General features: G+C 41.7%; 1 protein-coding gene across 1 annotated transcript in view; it reads left to right on the plus strand.

Annotated features, from left to right (window-relative positions):
- The first annotated feature begins 1,174 nt into the window (after window positions 1-1,174).
- RASD2 (RASD family member 2) overlaps window positions 1,175-7,772 on the plus strand; it is a 13,980-nt gene continuing 7,382 nt past the window's right edge. The window contains exon 1 of the mRNA XM_042470929.1: window positions 1,175-1,619. The gene's annotated coding sequence lies outside the window, so the exon portion shown is untranslated. The remainder of the gene's footprint in view (window positions 1,620-7,772) is intronic.

A 7,772-nucleotide genomic window follows, 5' to 3' on the forward strand; every position in this document is an offset into this window, starting at 1 on the left:
GTTCCACAGTCTACCAAGCATTATTGATTCCAATTTTGGGACATCAATGTTTCGGATTCTATCTAAGAATCTAGGACTCAGTCTAGTGGGCTAATGTGGCATATTCCAAATAGTAGGGTCCCTTTTGGTAACTGCATTGTTGTAATTTTATCTATTGTGATTTTATTCAAATGTTTCGGAAGTTTGTTTGGAATTGCTCTCAGAGGTACTGAACCTCAATTTGTTTGTGTCCATATTTTATCACACACACACCCCCCTTTTGTATATGTGTGTGTTGTGTGCCTTCATGTCATTTCCAACTTATGGCAATCCTATGGTGAACCTAACACAGGGTTTTCTTGGCAAGTTCCTTCAGAGAGAATTTGCCATTGCCATCCTCTAGGGCTGAGAGAGTGTGACTTACCCAAAGTCTCCCAGTGGGTTTTCATGGCCGAGCAGGGATTCAAAGCCTGCTCTCCAGAGTCACAATCCAAAACTCAAATCCCTACATCATGCTGAATCCAGAATCAGTCTTGTGGGCTAATGTGGCATACTCCAAGTAGTAGGGTCCCTTTGAGTACCTGTGCTGTTGTGATCCTATCTAGGGTGATTTTATTCAGATGTTTTGGAAATGTCTTTGGAATTGGTCTCAGAGACACTGAATCTCAATTTGTTTGTTGTTGTTCTTAGCTGCCTTAGAGTCGATCTTGACTTCTGGCGGCCCTGTGAATGAGGCGTCTCCAGGTCCTTCTATCCTCCACCTCTCTGCTCAGGTCCTGTAGGATCAGGCACATGGTCGGTCTCCTTGACTGAGTCTATCCCTCTGTCATGAGGTCTTTTTCACCTTCTGCTTCCCTCCAACATTCCCCAATTATGCCTTCCCATGATGTGGCCAAAGTACGACAGCCTCAGTTTAGTCATCTTGGCTTCTAGGGAGAGTTCAGGCTTGCTTTGTTCTAGGACTCAGTCGTTCTAGGATCTCAAAGTGCAGGTGTCACTATTCCACAATCTCCTCTCTCTTTCTTTCCAATCTAGCTCTCCCCAGCAATTGCCACATCTGTAATTCAAAATTAAAGTTGTGGCTGTTGTTGCCTTGCCTTTTCAAATCCTTTCCTTAGAAGCAAGAAGAGGCTGTAGAAGTGGATGCACTCCCCAGCTCCTAGGGATAGATGTCGCTTCAGAGCCCCCAGATCAGATCTCTGGATTGCAAGTTGCCAAGACACACAAGTGCCCAGGTTTGAGGGGGAAAGAAGTGTGTGTGTGTGTCAGCCAGGTCTGTTTTGGAACTGAGACTCCTAGAGAGAAAGAGAGAGAAAGAGACAGAGAGCGGAGGGAGAGAGAGAGAGAGACTGAAGAGTGTTTTCATCCAAGTCCAGAAGAGGACAAGAAGCCAGCATTGCACATCCTTGCGCTGCAAACTTTTGAGCCATGCCTGTCTTGTGATTCAGACTTGCTTCGCAAATTGCAATCGCCTTTCCCTCTTTGCAACCCAAGGGAGGGAGGGAAGCAAGCAAGAAAGCAAGAAAGCAAGGGACTGAAGAAGGAAGCCTCAGCTTTTCAGCATCGGTTCGCCTTGCATACTGAGTCGCAGCTGCATCGAACTGCTGCAAGAGTCTTCCAAAGAGAGAGAGAGAGAGACGGTAAGAGGAGGAGATGGAGTGCCATTCTTGGGGTCAGATCAAGAGCCCCCAAACAGGTTGGAGGGGAAGGAGGAGGCTTGTGTGTGTGTGTGTTTCTTTTAAGGAAAAGGGGTCCAGGGCTTGGTGCAACGAGGGATCTTGCGGAACTGCTTGCGCTTGGCTGCATCCGCACTGTAGAAAAAATCCAGTTTGAGCCCGCTTGAACTGCATGGAATTTGAGGATGCATTGAGCCATGGCAGTTCAAGCGGGTTCAAACTGGATTATTTCTGCAGTGCGGATGCAGTGGCAATCTGATCCGATTCAGAGAGCCCTGAAAGAGATTTTTTTTAGGACGGATGGTGGTTTGTCTGTCTCCAGCATGCAAAGCTTTGTCTTGCCTGGAACATACTTTGTTCGGATCCCTATGATGTCTTCCCTCCTGGTGTGTAATAGCATTTGTGGAAGGGGAGATTTATTTAAATATGACCTTTGAAAACAAAATCTAAAGAAGTAATTATTTTTACAAAAAATATGTAGCCTATAGTTTATGGGGTAGTGTGCAACTGGCAAAGAAACCAGGTGAGGACCTGTTGGTCTCCTGGTGCTTTTGAGATGAGAAAGAGAGAAATTGGTATCCTATCTATCTACCTACCTATCTATCTATCTATCTATCTATCTATCTTTAATTGAGCCAAGAGCTCTAGAAGTAAGGTTAAGAGAATGGGCATTTGGACTGGCAACTGAACCAGCTTCTAGCCAATTCACCAAGTCACTCCTTGGTTAGCTATTTCAAACACATAAGAGTTTATCACAGTAGGGCTAATTTTGGCATTAAAGAGAGATTAAAGTGCATTTAAAGCATTGTGCAAATAAAGCCAAAATGGTGAGTAATTGCATGAATGATTATCACACGCAAGTGATGTTGGAAGTGCATTGTAGCTGAAATCCTGAAAGTAAAAAGATGTGTGTTAATGCTTCTTTGTGACCACTTTAATGGCGGGTTTTGTGTGATGTCGTGTGTGATCTTTTCATGTAATTATGCAATTTTTCCAGGTTATTTATGGAATAAACTCCCAATCTCCTTTGCGTGGTAAATTCCATAGCCATGTCTGTCTGTAGAATCAGTATCTAGAGAGATCTTGTAGCACCTTTGAGAATCACTGAAAGAAAAAAGTTGGGTGCATGAGTTTTTGTAGACTTAAGTCCGCTTCATCAGATGCATTTGGTTTAATATGCCATTAGTGTGTGAGAATGTCAATTCAAATTCAAAATCCTTTGGGTATGGAAATGAAGTGGCAAGTCCAGTTTTAACTGTTAAATAAAGGCAGTGGAAACTGTAGCCTGATAGTGAGGAGAAAGTATGAGTGTGGGAAACAAAAGAGAGTGATATGATGAAGAGGTCAAGGGCGTTATTTGTTAGTCAGTCCTTTGGCCTCAGTTTCCCACCAAGCAAAGAATCGTGACCATAATATGTCTGTTGTTGTTGTTGTTGTTGTTGTTGTTATATCTCATTTTCCTCAAGAAACTGGGACACAAAGCCACTTACAAATTAAAGGAACAATACAACTAAAAGCATCTGAGCTACTTGCCACTGGAAAACTAGCTAAAAGATTTGCTTGGGAGAAAGTGCTGCTATTCAAGATGTGGAGATGGAAGTGTGGAAGGGCAAACCATTGGCTCTGATGTTATAGAACTCTTGCAGTTGTGACAGCCAACATAGATCTCATATATAGCAGAGTGGTTCTTTTTCTGTACCCCCTCATTTGATTCCTGCATCTATACCTACAGATCACTGTAGCTAACCTTGGCTTCCTATAAAATGACCAAGACTTCATCTTTCCAATGCCCTCCATAGGTGCCAGTACCTGAAGGGTGTTCTGAGTCAATAAAGGCAATTTCAGTGAGTCAGAAAAAGCTGCAGAGTGGGAGACAAGCAAAGGAAGAAATTATCTTTATGGGGCACAGAAGATAATTGTTCCGAAGTATACATCTCACTTTTGCGTGGATTTTCAAGAGGCAATTATAATGAATGGCTGCAGATATCAAAGTGATTCGAGCACTGAATGGCTGTGTACCTTGGGACGGGTTGCCCAGAAGCCCTTTGAGAACCCATAATAAGGGACATGGGCTTAGATTGCGAAGGGCATCATGCAGGCGCTATTAAAAGGAATGAAATTAAAATATGGTGAAAAGTTGTGTCTCTATTCAATCCCTGAGTGCTTGTGTATCTATTAGGACAAGATGTAGTACAGTTCAGTAGTTAAGAGTGTGAGCATGGATTCAGATATTGTAAGTTTGTTTGCAAAGTACCAATATGACTAGTGATATGTTTGACCTTGGGTAAATCATTCCACCTTGTTTTCCCATCTCTGGATTGTGATGTTGTGAGGCATATGAAAGAAAAGACGGGGTTTTGTGTTGTTGTTTTTAAACAGGCATGGATCATTAAAAGCTGTGTGAGGATGCAAAATGATTAATAGCAACACCACTCTCCTGAAGTGGGTTCATATCAGTTTGAAAGCGCATGGTCCAAAACACACTTCAGAAATAATCCAGTTTGAGACCGCTTTCACTGGCTGGGCTCAGTGCTAGGGAATTCTGGGAACTGTAGTTTTGTGAGACATTTAGCCTTCTCAGTCAGAGGGTTCTGGTGCCACCACAAACTACAATTCCCAGGATTCCCTAGCACTGAGCCAGGGCAGTTAAAGCGGCCTCAAACTGGACGATTTCTGCAGTGTGTTTTGGACCCATATCTGTAAAATGAAAATGAAAGTTAGTTCTGTCGTGATGCACAATTATATAAACTGTACTGTTGTGTGTACCCCACACAGGATCACAACAATACATTCCTAGTATACACAAGGATTTCAGTACAGAATTGCTGCATGAGTAAGCTTGTGGTTTAAAATAGTGGCCATCATGCAGTGATCAAAAAATTGCTAGAACTGAACTGATTTAATCATAGAATCGTAGAGTTGGAAGAGACCACTAGGGCCATCCAGTCCAACCCCCTGTCATGCAGGAAATCCAAATCAAAGCATCCCTGACAGATGGTCATCCAGCCTCTGTTTAAAGACCTCCAAGGAAGGAGACTCTATCACCCTCCGAGGGAGTGCATTCCATTGTCGAACAGCCCTTATTGTCAGGAAGTTCCTCCTAATGTTGAGGTGGAATCTCTTTTCCTGTAGCTTGCATCCATTGTTCCGGGTCCTGTTCTCTGGAGCAGCAGAAAACAAGCTTGCTCCATCCTCAATATGATATCCTTTCAAATATTTAAACATGGCTATCATATCACCTCTTAACCTTCTTTTCTCCAGGCTAAACATCCCCAGCTCCCTAAGTCGTTCCTCATAGGGCATGGTTTCCAGACCCTTCACCATTTTTGTTGCCCTCCTTTGGACACGCTCCAGTTTCTCAATGTCCTTTCTGAATTGTGGTGCCCAGAACTGGACACAATATTCTAGGTGGGGCCTGACCAGAGCAGAATACAGTGGCAGACAACAACTTTAAAATAAAGCTTTGCTTAATTAGGATCCACCACTGAGTTCAGACTATACTCACAGGCTGAGAAAATAAATTGTGCGACCCTTTTCTTCATAATATAACCAGGATTAAATAAAATACTGTAGCTTGATATGAGGAATGGCAAAGTTAGTGTGAAATGTCTTTTAAAATGCAACAAAGATACATTGCATAGGTATTTTATATAGCTCACTCATAGTCTGAACATAAGCAATTTTGGTCATATAGGTTTACTCATAAATAAGGGTACATAGGATGGCAGCTCTAGCATGAGAGGTGAGACTGTGATTGAAAGACTGAAAGCAGGGATAGATCTAAAGCAGCTTTTGTCTCTGAATTTCCAGTGGTGCAGTTGCAGCAACAAAATTACAACCCACATATTTGCCCTGAAATATTGTTTTAGAATGATATTTTTGCTCATGGAAGCCTCTGTGATATGAATTTCTCTTCTATAACAAGACATGCACTCCCCATGAGTCTCCTTTTAGCATGACTGTTGGCTTTTCAGAAATCAAAGGTGAGGGATTTACACTTCTTGTTGCTATCACAACACTGAAATTCATGATGAGCAACAGTGGGGAGCAGAGTAGCATGTAGTGGGATTCAGGGGCATGAACATCACCCCATATCTGTTTTGTTCTCTTATGTTCTTATATAGCACTGAGCTGGCTGTTACACTATATTGGCCAGGACAAAATAATGTTCTGCCCTATTTAGGGTTACAGAACAAAATTTGTACCAGAGCTGATTCATATATTGTTCCCCTAAGAGGGACCAGAGATTGAAAAAGTTATTATATTAGACTACAGTCTCTATCACACAACATAACTATAGCACTACCCAGTTTGTTGGGGGCAGTTAGCTTACACATTGTAAACCATTTAGGGTGTGCTTCAGTGTACATATAGAAATGTACACTTAAGCACATATAGAAATTTACTTGCTATTGCTATAATTATAGCACTCTACAGCACCTTAACTGCTCACTCATTTATTGAATTTATGTTTTGCCTTTCTCCCAAAATGGGATTCAAGGTGGCTTTCAATAATTTTTCAAAGGTCCCGCTAAGTCCTGAGATTGTTAGTTCTGATAGATATTTGGATTTCTCTACCAAGTAGTTCTTGTGCTCCGTCAAACTACAAATCCCAGGATTCTGTAGAATGTAGCCATGTAGTTAAAGTAGTATCATTGTGCTCTAATGAAAAGTGAAAAATCATTATACCTTCCAGAACCAGCCCATCCTAGCCCATGCTGGCTGGGGAATTTTTGAGAGCTATAGTACCAAATGATAATTTCCAAGCTGAGACAAATGTGCCCCAGGCTTTTTTCCCCTCAGCAACCACAGCTGTTTTGCTGTTGATACAAAGCTCCAGAAATGAGTCAAGATATTAATTTTTTAACAGCTTGGGAAATAAAGACAGATCATCAACCAGATCAGGGAACATATATAATCCAAACCTAGCCTTGTATAAACAGTAACTAAATAAAGGGCCCACTTTTTATTTTACAAGAACCTTATTTGAACTTTGTCGGAAGATGAAACAGACTGTACCTCTTTGCATTCTTTTTGGCCCCACTGTGTGCTTCCCTCTCCTTCTACCACACATGTCAGTGCAGAGATACATATCTGCCAATGTCATGAATCCAGAGAAGTGAGCTCTAAACCTCATACATTTATGCAACAATAAGTTTGTGCATTTGTATGAGTGTGCATGGCACATGCAGATGCCCGTGTGTGCATTATATCCTCCTATATTTCACAGATGAAAACTGGGACCGTGCAACGTGACAAGTGTCTAAGAGGTTGAAAGTTAATGAGGAAGAACAGACCAGTTAAGAGAGGCTCCAGTGGTTTGTTTTTGCCTGAGCCTCCTGGGAAGCATAAGATTCTCTCCCCACCCTCCCCACTGAACTGAATGCAAACTACTTTTGCACTTTGAACTCATTTTGTACCAATTGACATAAGGAGGAGGAGAGAGAAACTCGAATATTTTAAAAGCAGCTGAAAAAGTAGGACAGCACAGGAATAATTGGGACTGTCCCTGCCAAACTGAGATAATTGAAGTGTATGATGTGTGCGAGAGAGAGAGAGAGAGGGATGGAGGGAGGAAAGGAGACAGCTGCTTCATCCTGAGTCAGATCATTGGTCTATGAAGATCAGAATAGTCAACTCAGGTCCAAAACACACTGCAGAAAAAATCTAGTTTGGGACCACTTTAAATGTCCTGGCTCAGTGCTGTGGAATTCTGGGAACTGTATCTTTGTGAGACATTTATTTTTCTCTCTCATAGAGAATTGGCGCCACAATAGACTACAATTCCCAGAATTCTTTAGCACTGGATCAGGGCAGTTAAAGTGATCTCAAGATGGATAATTTCTGCTATGTGTTTTGGACCTCAACATGCCAACAGCTCTTCAATGTTTCAGGCAAAATTCTTTCCTAGTCCTACCTGGAGATCCCTAGGGCTTGTTGGTAGCCTCCTATCCAGATATTTACCAGGCCCAGACCTGTTTAGTTTCTGCAATCAGACAAAATTAGTTAGGTTCAGGGAAGTATGGTAAATGTTAAAATGTTCACAGCACCCACTAGCATGACATAATAATAATAATAATAATAATAATAATAATAATAATAATAATAATAATAATA

Source organism: Sceloporus undulatus, chromosome 5 (assembly GCF_019175285.1).
Source record: "Sceloporus undulatus isolate JIND9_A2432 ecotype Alabama chromosome 5, SceUnd_v1.1, whole genome shotgun sequence".
In the NCBI taxonomy this organism is placed as follows: Eukaryota; Metazoa; Chordata; class Lepidosauria; order Squamata; family Phrynosomatidae; genus Sceloporus; species Sceloporus undulatus.